Source organism: Bufo bufo, chromosome 1, assembly GCF_905171765.1.
Source record: "Bufo bufo chromosome 1, aBufBuf1.1, whole genome shotgun sequence".
Taxonomy (NCBI): Eukaryota; Metazoa; Chordata; class Amphibia; order Anura; family Bufonidae; genus Bufo; species Bufo bufo.
Window position 1 is genome coordinate 753,509,749 of NC_053389.1, and position 13,875 is coordinate 753,523,623.

Genomic DNA, 13,875 nt, shown 5'->3' on the forward strand with positions numbered 1-13,875 from the left:
TTGGATTTTTGACAAGGGCATGGTGTAGTTTTAATTCCTGTTGATGCGCGCAAATGTTTAGCCCTTCCGTCTTTCAATGAGGCTTACCCTCTGCTTTTCCATGCAGAACGCACTGAAATCAGTTGAGTGTTACTTATTTCGCTGGAAAATGTGTTAACCATCAGGCCAAAAGTGCAGTTGAATATTTCCCAATTTTGGTGGCCTTCCAGGCTGTCAGTGGTGTGGCGTTGTGGCTTAGCTGGTTAAAGTGCCTGTCTAGTAAACAGGAGATCTTGAGTTCGAATCTCAGCAGTGCCTTTTCATTCGGGTCTTTAAAAAAAAATTATCAAGCCACTAGATTTTGACCTCGGATTTTCCTTTCTGAACAGTTGCTCTCAACAGACAGTTCACACACACAGATTTAAAGAGGACCTGTCATCACACTTCACATGTTTGTTAATTTAGGATTTTGTGATTCAACTCTGATAGATCAGGAATAGGGATGAGCGAACCCAAACTGTATAGTTCGGGTTCGTACCGAATTTTGGGGTGTCCGTGACACGACCCGAACCCGAACAAAAGTCCGGGTTCGGGTTCGGGGTTCGGCGCTTTCTTGGCGCTTTTTGAAATGCTGCAAAGCAGCCAATCAACAAGCGTCATACTACTTGCCCCAAGAGGCCATCACAGCGATGCCTACTATTGGCATGGCTGTGATTGGCCAGTGCAGCATGTGACCCAGCCTCTATATAAGCTTGGGTCACGTAGCGCTGCACGTCACTCTGCTGTGCTTAGTGTAGGGACATGTTGCAGCTGCGACTGTTGTTATGGCGAGATTAGGCAGTGATTAACTCCACCAAAACACTTAAGACAGTGATCGATCTACAGCTGTGGATCATTGAACTGCTGCTATTCAATTGCTCACTGTTTTTAGGCTGCCCAGAGCGTTTTTCAATCACTTTTTTCTGGGGTGATCGGCGGCCATTTTGTGGCTTGTGGTGCGCCAGCACAAGCTGCCACCAAGTCCATTTAACCATCAATAGTGTGGTTATTTTTTGCTATATCCTACATCAGGGGCAAGCTGTCACCAAGCCCATTTAACCATCAATAGTGTGGTTATTTTTTGGCTATATCCTACATCAGGGGCAAGCTGCCACCAAGTCCATTTAACCATCAATAGTGTGGTTATTTAAATCTATCCATAAAAGGGTATATTAGATTCAAGGTGCTGATAGGGTCATTCTCAATAACTTCACACACACGCTACTGTGCATATCCAAGTCTAATTCTGTCCGTAAACGTATACCTGTCACTCAGCGCCTAAATAATAGGCCTCAAATTTATATTCAGCTAAATCTGTGGCTATTGCTGTAGCTGGTCAAGTTATTTTGTGTCCGTAAAAGCACAGTTTTTGTTCTGGTTTGAAATACAATTCCCAACCTAGCAATTTCCTAAATTAGTGGTTTCTGCTGTATCAGGCCTACTTTAAATCTATCCCTAAAAGGGTATATTAGATTCAAGGTGCTGATAGGGTCATTCTCAATAACTTCACACACACGCTACTGTGCATATCCAAGTCTAATTCTGTCCGTAAACGTATACCTGTCACCCAGCGCCTAAATAATAGGCCTCAAATTTATATTCAGCTAAATCTGTCATTACTGCTGTGCCTGTATTAGTGTAATACGGTACCTAAATAGATAGCCAGATAGTGTTAGGTGTCTGTAAAAAAAGGCCTGAATTTGAATTCAATACATTGGGCCAAATAATATTTTTCTTATTGTGGTGAACGGTAACAATAAGGAAAACATCTAGTAAGGGACGCGGACGTGGCCGTTCTGCCACAGCCACACGTCCTAGTGAACCAACTACCTCAGGTCCCAGTAGCCAGCAGAATTTACAGCCATATTTGGTGGGGCCCAATGCCGTTCTAAGGATGGTAAGGCCTGAGCAGGTACAGGCATTAGTCAATTGGGTGGCCGACAGTGGATCCAGCACGTTCACATTATCTCCCACCCAGTCTTCTGCAGAAAGCGCACAGATGGCGCATGAAAACCAAGCCCATCAGTCTGTCACATCACCCCCATGCATATCAGGGAAACTGTCTGAGCCTCAAGTTATGCAGCAGTCTCTTATGCTGTTTGAAGACTCTGCTGGCAGGGTTTCCCAAGGGCATCCACCTAGCCCTTCCCCAGGGGTGGAAGAGATAGAATGCACTAACGCACAACCACTTATGTTTCCTGATGATGAGGACATGGGAATACCACCTCAGCACGTCTCTGATGATGACGAAACACAGGTGCCAACTGCTGCGTCTTTCTGCAGTGTGCAGAATGAACAGGAGGTCAGGGATCAAGACTGGGTGGAAGACGATGCAGGGGACGATGAGGTCCTAGACCCCACATGGAATGAAGGTCGTGCCACTGACTTTCACAGTTCGGAGGAAGAGGCAGTGGTGAGACCGAGCCAACAGCGTAGCAAAAGAGGGAACAGTGGGCAAAAGCAGAACACCCGCCGCCAAGAGACTCCGCCTGCTACTGACCGCCGCCATCTGTGACCGAGCACCCCAATGGCAGCTTCAAGGAGTTCCCTGGCATGGCACTTCTTCAAACAATGTGCTGATGACAAGACCCGAGTGGTTTGCACGCTGTGCCATCAGAGCCTGAAGCGAGGCATTAACGTTCTGAACCTTAGCACAACCTGCATGACCAGGCACCTGCATGCAAAGCGTGAACTGCAGTGGAGTAAACACCTTAAAAACAAGGAAGTCAGTCAGGCTCCCCCTGCTACCTCTTCTGCTGCTGCCGCCTCGGCCTCTTCTGTTGCTGCCGCCTCGGCCTCTTCCTCCGCCTCTGGAGGAACGTTGGCACCTGCCGCCCAGCAAACATGGGATGTACCACCAACACCACCACCTGCGTCACCAAGCATCTCAACCATGTCACACGGCAGCGTTCAGCTCTCCATCTCACAAATATTTGAGAGAAAGCGTAAATTCCCACCTAGCCACCCTCGATCCCTGGCCCTGAATGCCAGCATTTCTAAACTACTGGTCTATGAAATGCTGTCATTTAGGCTGGTGGACACAGACAGCTTCAAACAGCTCATGTCGCTTGCTGTCCCACAGTATGTTGTTCCCAGCCGGCACTACTTCTCCAAGAAAGCCGTGCCTTCCCTGCACAACCAAGTATCCGATAAAATCAAGTGTGCACTGTGCAACGCCATCTGTTGCAAGGTCCACCTAACCACAGATACGTGGACCAGTAAGCACGGCCAGGGACGCTATATCTCCCTAACTGCACACTGGGTAAATGTAGTGGCGGCTGGGCCCCAGGCAAAAGAGCTGTTTGGCGCACGTCCTTCCGCCGCCAAGGATCGCAGGGCAACATTCTTTGCCTCCTGTCTCCTCCTCCTCCTACTCAGCTTCCTCCTCCTCTTCTTCCACCTGCTCATCCAGTCAGCCACACACCTTCACCACCAACTTCAGCACAGCCCGGGGTAAACGTCAGCAGGCCATTCTGAAACTCATATGTTTGGGGGACAGGCCCCACACCGCACAGGAGTTGTAGCGGGGTATAGAACAACAGACCGACGAGTGGTTGCTGCCGGTGAGCCTCAAGCCCGGCCTGGTGGTGTGCGATAATGGGCGAAATCTCGTTGCAGCTCTGGGACTAGCCGGTTTGACGCACATCCCTTGCCTGGCGCATGTGCTGAATTTGGTGGTGCAGAAGTTCATTCACAACTACCCCGACATGTCAGAGCTGCTGCATAAAGTGCGGGCCGTCTGTGCGCGCTTCCGGCGTTCACATCCTGCCGCTGCTCGCCTGTCTGCGCTACAGCGTAACTTCGGCCATCCCGCTCACCGCCTCATATGCGACGTGCCCACCAGGTGGAACTCCACCTTGCACATGCTGGACAGACTGTGCGAGCAGCAGCAGGCCATAGTGGAGTTTCAGCTGCAGCACGCACGGGTCAGTCGCACTGCGGAACAGCACCACTTCACCACCAATGACTGGGCCTCCCTGCGAGACCTGTGTGCCCTGTTGCGCTGTTTCGAGTACTCCACCAACATGGCCAGTGGCGATGACGCCGTTATCAGCGTTACAATACCACTTCTATGTCTCCTTGAGAAAACACTTAGGGCGATGATGGAAGAGGAGGTGGCCCAGGAGGAGGAGGAGGAGGAAGAGGGGTCATTTTTAGCACTTTCAGGGCAGTCTCTTAGAAGTGACTCAGAGGGAGGCTTTTTGCAACAGCAGAGGCCAGGTACAAATGTGGCCAGACAGGGCCCACTACTGGAGGACGAGGATGAGGAGGAGGTGGAGGAGGATGAGGATGAAGCATGTTCACAGCGGGGTGGCACCCAACGCAGCTCGGGCCCATCACTGGTGCGTGGCTGGGGGAAACGCAGGATGATGACGATACGCCTCCCACAGAGGACAGCTTGTTGCCACCCTGCTGGATCCACGGTACAAAGGACCCTACTTCCTGCACTGGAGCGTGATAGGAAGATGCGCGAGTACAAGCGCACGTTGGTAGACGCGCTACTGAGAGCATTCCCAAATGTCACAGGGGAACAAGTGGAAGCCCAAGGCGAAGGCAGAGGAGGAGCAAGAGGTCGCCAACGCAGCTGTGTCACGGCCAGCTCCTCTGAGGGCAGGGTTAGCATGGCAGAGATGTGGAAAAGTTTTGTCACCACGCCACAGCTAACTGCACCACCACCTGATACGGAACGTGTTAGCAGGAGGCAACATTTCACTAACATGGTGGAACATTACGTGTGCACACTCCTCCACGAACTGACTGATGGTTCGGCCCCATTCAACTTCTGGGTCTCCAAATTGTCCACGTGGCCAGAGCTAGCCTTTTATGCCTTGGAGGTGCTGGCCTGCCCGGCGGCCAGCGTTTTGTCTGAACGTGTATTCAGCCAATGCAGGGGGCGTGATTACAGACAAACGCAGACGCCTGTCTACAGCCAATGTGGACAAGCTGACATTCATAAAAATTAACCAGGCATGGATCCCACAGGACCTGTCCATCCCTTGTGCAGATTAGACATTAACTACCTCCCCTTAACCATATATTATTGTACTCCAGGGCACTTCCTCATTCAATCCTATTTTTATTTTTATTTTACCATTATATTGCGGGGCAACCCAAAGTTATATGTTTATAGTAAGTGTCTATGGAATAGACCCACTATAAAGTATTCTCAGTGGTCTCAAATAAATGTTGTTAATTAACTGAGTGTGCCTTGTTGTATTTATATTAAGATTAAACTTTTATTTTTACCATTTAAAATAATGATGAGACGGCTGAGTTCAATGGAACTGCTGCGCTATTTATATTAGAGAGAGGGAGAGGAGGGACCAGTTACATAGTAGTGGTTAAAGCTTGTCTGTCTAGAAGGCTTATTGTATATAGGGGGAGAACCTAGTTTATTTCACTAGAAGTCCCTATGCCCTTACCCTACTTGACCTAGTCTAGTCAGGGTGATAGCCTTAATGGCTGTAGTCGGAGCACTCGTCTTGAGAAAGACGACCCCCAGCCTCAGGAACCTCGGGCCTGTACTAAGAGTCCCTATGCTCTTACCTCTCTATTGTTTGTTGTCCTTTTTCATCCGACGCGTTTCGCCAGGTATGGCTCTTCAGGGAATGACGAGGATGTTCAGGTGATGAAGGCAGTAGCTCTCACCTGTATCGATCATGCGGCAGTGGCGGCGTTGTGGAGCTGTGCGTCTCTTTTTGTGCGTCTCGCTCCTCCCCTGCATGGAATTAACCAGTGAGCTGGTGAGGGCCAGGCGCATACTTGACACTCCCCCCTTGTATGTCACCTGTCTGCTTCTCGGCGGAGACATGCGCAGACAAGTCCCGCTTGTTCCGTCGAACGGCCTGGCTATGCTCTGCTCTAGTGCGGAAGTGACGTAGTGTTTGGGAGTGGTTAGTTGTCATGGGGATCTCATACCGCGTCCCCGGCCGGCTTTTTGTTTAGCAAGGTTACTTTTACCTGAAAGGTATTGATAGTTAGGTTAAATTTGTTCAAAATTGGCAAAATACACTCTAACTGGGCATCGATTATAGAGTACTATCATTTCTTTAAACTTATATTATATTTTGTGAATTGTTTGATTGCTGTCATATTGATATTTTTATCGCAATCATATTTACATTTTTGGTTATAGTTTGGTGCATATCTGCATGGACACATTGTTGCTTGTCATTTTAATACCTATATATACCATAGAGGGCCATTTAGGATTATCCTCCATACGTATATTGTATATTTATAGGAAGGGTTTGTAGGAGAGATATTCATTGAGGCCATTGGGTGTAACTGACTTCAATCTATAAATCCATCTGGCTTCTGCCTTCAGGATTAGTTTATCCCAGTCCCCCCCCCCCCTCCTGGGTTTAGGGACATGTTGGATACCTATAAACTGAAGGCATGCCGTATTACCACCATGGCATTGGTTGATGTGCCGTGCCACTGATGTATCTTTTTTGTTTTGAACATCATTATAGTGATCATATAAGTTGAATGAACCTCTCCTCTGTCTGGGTGCCGGGGCCTAAAAATATCTGACAGTGGCCTGTTCCAGTGGTGGGTGACATGAAGCCGGATTCTATGTTATGGGACCTCTCTCCTCTGTCTGGGTGCCGGGGCCTAAATTATATGACAATGGACTGTTCCAATGTTGGGTGACATGAAGCATGATTCTCTGCTATGACATGAAGACTGATTCTCTGCTGACATGAAGCCAGATTCTCTGCTATGGGACCTCTCTCCTCTGCCTGGGTGCCTGGGCCTAAATATCTGACAATGGACTGTTCTAGTGGTGGGTGACGTGAAGCATGATTCTCTGCTATGACATGAAGCCTGATTCTCTGCTGACATGAAGCCAGATTCTATGTTATGGGACCTCTCTCCTCTTTCTGGGTGCCGGGGCCTAAATTATATGACAATGGTCTGTTCCAATGTTGGGTGACGTGAAGCATGATTCTCTGCTATGACATGAAGACTGATTCTCTGCTGACATGAAGCCAGATTCTATGTTATGAGATCTTCTCTCCTCTGCCTGGGTGCCGGGGCCTAAATATCTGACAATGGACTGTTACAGTGGTGGGTGACGTGAAGCCTGATTCTCTGCTATGACATGAAGACTGATTCTCTGCTGACATGAAGCCAGATTCTCTGCTATGGGACCTCTCTCCAATTGATATTGGTTAATTTTTATTTATTTTATTTTTATTTTTATTCATTTCCCTATCCACATTTGTTTGCAGGGAATTTAACTACATTTTGCTGCCTTTTGCAGCCCTCTAGCCCTTTCCTGGGCTGTTTTACAGCCTTTTTAGTGCCGAAAAGTTCGGGTCCCCATTGACTTCAATGGGGTTCGGGTTCAGGACGAAGTTCAGGTCGGGTTCGGATCCCGGACCCGAACATTTCCGGGAAGTTCGGGCCAAACTTCTCGAACCCGAACATCCAGGTGTTCGCTCAACTCTAATCAGGAACCATAGGTAACAACAAAAATAATCATTACCTAAAACAAATAAATTCTGGTTCCATCCTGGTTGAATTAATATAGGGGTCTGAATTAAATTATAAGTCTAGGGCCTGAGATAAGTTATGGGTCTTTTCTAGAATCTAAATCAATTCAGGATTTTTAATTTATTTTGAGTTGGGGTCTGGGTTTCATGTCTCTCATGATCTCATCCTACATTTCCTACTTACCGTTGTTTGTGGACTATAAGATGCACTATTTAGCTAGAAAACATCTTTCCAAAATGCGATTGTTTTTTACAGTTTGTAGTCAGGATGATCCAGCAGTGCCAGAAGTACTCACCTCACTCATTACTAGCTAATGGCAGAGATGGTAACATGATTCCCTTTCCTTACTCTTTCCCTCCCATAGCTTCAGTTCCTCTATCATCTCTGTCTATTCTTTTTTGTTCCAATCTAGAAATATTTTTGGAGTAACCATATGGGATTTAAAAAATGTAACCCCTTAAGGACTTATGACGTACCGGTATGGCATCTTTGCCGAGTCCTTAAGGACCCATGACGTACCGGTACGTCATAAATTTAAAACTAGCTTGCGGCGCGGCGGGGGTTAATAGGAACAGGATGTCTGCTGAAATCATTCAGCAGGCATCCTGTCACAACGCCGGGGGGTCATGTGACCCCCCTGTATTGGCGATCGCAGTAAACCGCAGGTCAATTCAGACCTGCGGTTTGCTGCGTTTCCGGTCCATACGGGTCTCCGGTGACCCAGAAAAGGACGGTGATCGGTGGTGTGATTACACACCACCAATCACAGTCCGAGCATTTGGGGGCAGCGGTGCTGTCCTTGGTGCTGGCGGTGCTGTCCTTGGTGCTGATTGGTGCGGGGAGAGAGGCAGGAGATTCAAACTCCCGGTGCTCCTCTCTCCCCTCCTCTTCCTGCTGCTGCTCCTGCACCCTTCTGCACCAGCTCCTGTGATCCCCCCGTCGGCACCCATCACCCTCCTGCACCCATCACCCTCCAGGTAGGTTAGGGTCAGTGAGGGAGAGGCACGATTAGGTAGGGATAGAAGGGAGAGTTAGTTAGGGGGGGAAAAAAAACTTTATCTGATTTATTGTTTCTGGTGGTTGGGGTCCACAGCACTTAGCTGTGAGACCCTAGACCCACCCAGGAGTGCTGCCTCTTGCCCCCCCCCACCCTCCCCCACCACCAGCATGACCCCACCTTCCTCTTGTCATCCGCATCCTCCTCATCATCATCTGATGATGATGAGCCCCCAAGGCAGCGGAGACGCGGCCAGGCGGAGCCAGGGGCTCCACATGCTAGGGACCCTGTGGCCCACACCAGTACGAGCCGCCCTGGGGCTCGTACAGGTTTCCCGGCCCACCAAATTAGCCCACTGGAGCCCCCTACCGGTGAACTTAGCTGGTGTCCCCCGGTGGATTTTGAGCCCGAGATTCCGGATTTTGTTTGCAATCCAGGAATCCAGATTCCCACAGTGGGCTTCACTGAAATGGACTTTTTTATTTTATTTTTTCAGTGACACATTTGTGAATCTGATGGTGGAGCAGACGAACCTGTATGCCCAACCTGTACGCTCCTTTTTGGCTAGACCCAGTGGCTGGACGCCTGTCCCTGTGCGAGGTACCGCTGAAATGGTCCTCAAGCCCGTTTGTATCGTCGACTACAATCGGTATATGGGAGGAGTTGATCTCTCTGATCAAGTCTTCAAGCCAAATAATGCCATGCGCAAAACCCGGGCATGGTACAAAAAAGTTGTGGTCTACTTGGTACAGGTTGCCTTGTACAACTCTTTTGTACAATCCCAAAGCGCTGGCAGCACAGGGACATTCCTCCAATTCTATGAGGCAGTCCTCAAGGACCTGATTTTTTCAGACCGGGAAAGAGCAGGCCAGAGTACCTCGGGAATTGGAGGCTCCCGGATCGTCCCTGGCCAACATTTTCCAGGTGTGGTCCCCCATTCTGGAAAGAAGGGACGAACCCAAAAAAGATGCAGAGTGTGTCACAGGAGGGGGATATGTGACACTTGCCCCGATCATCCGGGCCTCTGCGTTATCGATTGCTTCAGGGAGTATCACACTTCCATGGAGTACTACATTTTTATAATCCCCAACAGTCCCCTAGAGAACATAAAAAACTATGGTTCTCAGACTTTGGAGACACGGAAACAAATTTATTTTTCCAAAAATATTAGTTTTAGTGCAGGCATCCTCAAACTGCGGCCCTTCAGATGTTGTTAAACTATAACTCCCAGCATGCCCAGACAACCTACAGCTATCAGCAGGGCATGGTGGGAATTGTAGTTTTACAACATCTGGAGGGCCGCAGTTTGAGGATGCCTGCTTAGTGTCTCCAAAGTCTGAGAGCCAAAGATATTGGGCATCGCCACATCCGTAAAAATCTTCTCTATAAATATAACATTTAACCCAACCCCCCCGGATGAACAGCGTTTAAAAAAAAACGTGTAAAAAAAAAGCAATTTTTTTTGTCACCTAACCTCACAAAAAGTGTAATAGCAAGCGATCAAAATGTGATATGCACCCCCAATTAGTGCCAATAAAACCACCATCTCATCCCGCAAAAAATGAGCCCCTACATTAGATAGTCGCCCAACAGAAAATATAAAATTGTAGCTCCCAGGCTATGGAGATACTAAAATAATTTTTTTTTGTTCCTAAAATGATAATATAGTGTAAATCGAAATAAACTTTACAACGTAGACATATTAGGTATCGCTGCATCCGTAAGAATCTGCCCTATAAAAATAACATTTGACCAAACCCCTCGGATTTTTGGCAAAATTTCCATTTGACTCCTTTTTTTCCGGTAATAAAGCAAGGGTTAACAGCCAAACAAAACTAAATATTTATTGCCCTGATTCTGTAGTTTGCATAAACATCCCATATGTGGTCGTAAACAGCTATATAGACACACGGCAGGGCATAGAACGAAGGGAACGCCATATGGTTTCTGGAAGGCAGATTTTGATGGACTGGTTTATTTACACCATGTCCCATTAGAAGCCCCCCTGATGTAGGCTAGACTAGAAACTCCAAAAAAGTGACCCCATCTAAGAAACTACACCCCTCAAGGTATTCAAAAGTTACTTTACAAACTTTGTTAACCCTTTAGGTGTTCCACAAAACTTAATAGCGAATGTAGAAAATTTTAGAATTACATTTTTTTGCTACCTTGCCTCAAAAAAGTGTAATATAGAGCAACCAAAAATCATATTTACCCTAAAACAACAACCACCTTATCCCGTAGTTTCCTAGATGGGGTCACTTTTATGGAGTTTCTACTCTAGGGGTGCAGCAGGGGGCTTGAAAGGGTAAATGGTGTAAATAAACCAGTACAGCAAAAACTGCCTTCCAAAAACCATATGGCGTCCCCCTTCTTCTATGTCCTGTCGTTTAGCCAAATAATAGTTTACGACCACATATGGGGTGTTTCTGCAAACTACAGAATCAGGGCAACCCACATTGAGTTTTGTTTGGCTGTTAACCCATTTTTTCCAGTAATAAAGTAAGGGTTAAAATGGAAAATTTTCTAAAATATTGAAATTCCAAAATTGTTTCTCCATCTGCCATTAACTCTTGTGGAACACCTAAAGGTTTAACAAAGTTTGTAAACACAGTTTTGAATACCTTGAGGGGTGTACTTTCTTAGATGGAGTCACTTTTTTGGAATTTCTATTCTAGGGGTGCAACGGGGGGCTTGAAATAGGACATGGTATAAACAAAATCAGTCCTGCAAAATCTGCCTTCCAAAACCCATATTGCGTTCCCCTCCTTCTATGTCCTCCCGTTTGGACAAACAGTAGTTTAGGACACATTATGGGGTGTTTTTGCAAACTACAGAATCAGGGCAACCCATATTGAGTTTTGTTTGGCAGTTAACCCTTACTTTATTACTGGAAAAAATTCATTAAAATGGAAAGTTTTCCAAAAAATAGAAATTCGAAAATTGTTTCTCTATCTGCCATTAACTCCGGTGGAACACCTAAAGGGTTAACAAAGTTTTTAAACACAGATTTGAATACCTTGAGGGGTTTACTTTCTTAGATTGAGTCACTTTTTTGGAATTTCTATTCTAGGGGTGCAACGTGGGGCTTGAAATGGGACATGGTATAAACAAAACCAGTCTTGCAAAATCTGCCTTCCAAAACAATTTTTGAGGGTATTACTATGTATTACAGAAGTAGAGAAACTGAAAATTTGAAATTTGCTAATTTTCCCAAATTTTTGGTAAATTTGGTATTTTTTTATGTAATAAAATGAACTTTTTTTTACCCAATTTTAGCAGTGTCATGAAGTACAATATGTGACGAAAAAACAATCTCAGAACGGCCTGGGTAAGTAAAGGCGTTTTAAACATAAAGTGACACTGGTCAGATATTCAAAAAATGGCCAAGTCCTTAAGGTGAAATAGGGCTGAGTCCTTAAGGGGTTAAAGAGATCCTACAGGCCTGGGCAAATATAGGCTGCAGAAAGGTGAGAAAAATAAAGATACATTACAAAGTTTCATCTTTTTACATGTACTATTTACTAATGAAACAAAAGAAAACAAAAAATAACACTAGGCTTCCAGGCCTTCCAAGCTGTCAGTGGTGTGGCGCTGTGGCACTGGCAAATGTGTTAAGCATCAGGCCAAAAGTGCAGTTGAATATTTCCCAATTTTGATGGCCTTCCAGGCTGTCAGTGGTGTGGCGTTGTGGCTTAGCTGGTTAAAGCGCCTGTCTAGTAAACAGGAGATCCTAAGTTCAAATCTCAGCAGTGCCTTTTCATTCAGGTCTTTATGTCACATGAACAAATATGATCAAGCCACTAGATATTCACCTCAGATTTTCCTTTCTGAACGGTTGCTCTCAACAGACAGTTCACACACAGATTTAAAGAGCAACTGTCATCACACTTGACATGAATGTTAATTTAAGAGTTTGTGATTCAACTCTGATAGATTAGGAACCATAGGTAACAAAAAAAATAATCATTACCTAAAACAAAGAAATTCTGGTTCCATCCTGGTTGAATTAATATAGGGGTCTGAATTCAATTATAAATCTAGAGCCTGAATTAATTTATGGGTCTTTTCTAGAATCAAAATGAATTTAGGATTTTTTATTTATTTTGAGTTGGGGTCTGGGTTTCATGTCTCTCATGATATCATCCTACATTTCCTACTTACCGTTGTTTGTGGTCTATAAGATGCACTATTTAGCTAGAAAACATCTTTCCAAAATGTGACTGTTTTTTATAGTCTGTAGTCAGGATGATCCAGCAGTGCCAGACCCCTGGCTGCTGCCTTAACTACTCACCTCACTCATTACTTGCTAAAGGCAGTGAGATGGTAACATGATTCTCTTTCCCTCCCATAGCTCCAGTTCCTCTATCATCTCTGTCTATTCTGTTTTGTTCCAATCTAGACAGATTTTTGGAGTGACCATATGGGATTTTCAAAATTTAAAGAGATCCTACAGGCCTGGGCAAATATAGGCTGCCGAAAGATACATTACAAAGTTTCATCTTTTTACATGTACTATTGATTAATAAATTGATTAATAAAACAAAACAAAACAAAAAATAACACTGACAAGCACATTTAGATTTTTTTTTTAAATACTTTCTCCTTATTTCAAGCTGCATTTGAACACATAGGAACGTTGATAATGATGTGAATTCATTGTAAAACAGCTTAATTGTGCCTCACTTTCTTTATATGATAGCAACAGTTTATGGAAAAAAATAGTCCTTTAGTCAATAGTACTATCAAACGTAGTCGGCAGGATTTAAACCTACGCGGGAAAACACTAATGGATTTCGAGTCTATCGCCTTAACCACTCGGCCACAACTACTGATAAGCAGAAAGAGTTTTGGCAGTTTGTCAGGCTGTCAGGCTGTCAGGCTGTCAGTGGTGTGGCGCTGTGGCTTAGCTGGTTAAAGCACCTTTCTAGTAAACAGGAGATCCTGAGTTCAAATCTCAGCAGTGCCTTTTCATTTGGGTCTTTATGTCACATGAAAATATATGATTAAGCCACTAGATTTTCACCTCAGATTTTCCTTTCTGAATGGTTGCTCTTAACAGACAGTTCACACACACAGAATTAAAGAGGACCTGTCACCACACTTGACATGTCTGTTAATTTAGGAGATTGTGATTTAACTCTGTTAGATTAGGAACAATAGGTAACAAAAAAAATAATCATTATCTAAAACAAAGAAATTCTGGTTCCATCCTGGTTTAATTAATATAGGGGTCTGAATTAAATTATAAGTCTAGAGCCTGAATTAATGTATGGGTCTTTTCTAGAATCAAAATTAATTTAGGATTTTTAATTTACTTTGAGCTGGGGTCTGGGTTTCATGTCTCTCATGATATC

General features: G+C 45.3%; 4 non-coding genes across 4 annotated transcripts; 3 read left to right on the forward strand and 1 right to left on the reverse strand.

The window, feature by feature from the left end:
* Window positions 1-223: 223 nt before the first annotated feature.
* TRNAT-AGU lies at window positions 224-297 on the forward strand. The gene has a single exon. It is a non-coding gene; the product is annotated as a tRNA-Thr (tRNA).
* Window positions 298-12,202: 11,905 nt separating this feature from the next.
* TRNAT-AGU lies at window positions 12,203-12,276 on the forward strand. Its single transcript has one exon. It is a non-coding gene; the product is annotated as a tRNA-Thr (tRNA).
* A 992-nt stretch (window positions 12,277-13,268) lies between these two features.
* On the reverse strand, window positions 13,269-13,350 carry TRNAS-CGA. The gene has a single exon. It is a non-coding gene; the product is annotated as a tRNA-Ser (tRNA).
* A 63-nt stretch (window positions 13,351-13,413) lies between these two features.
* On the forward strand, window positions 13,414-13,487 carry TRNAT-AGU. The gene has a single exon. It is a non-coding gene; the product is annotated as a tRNA-Thr (tRNA).
* Window positions 13,488-13,875: the final 388 nt, after the last annotated feature.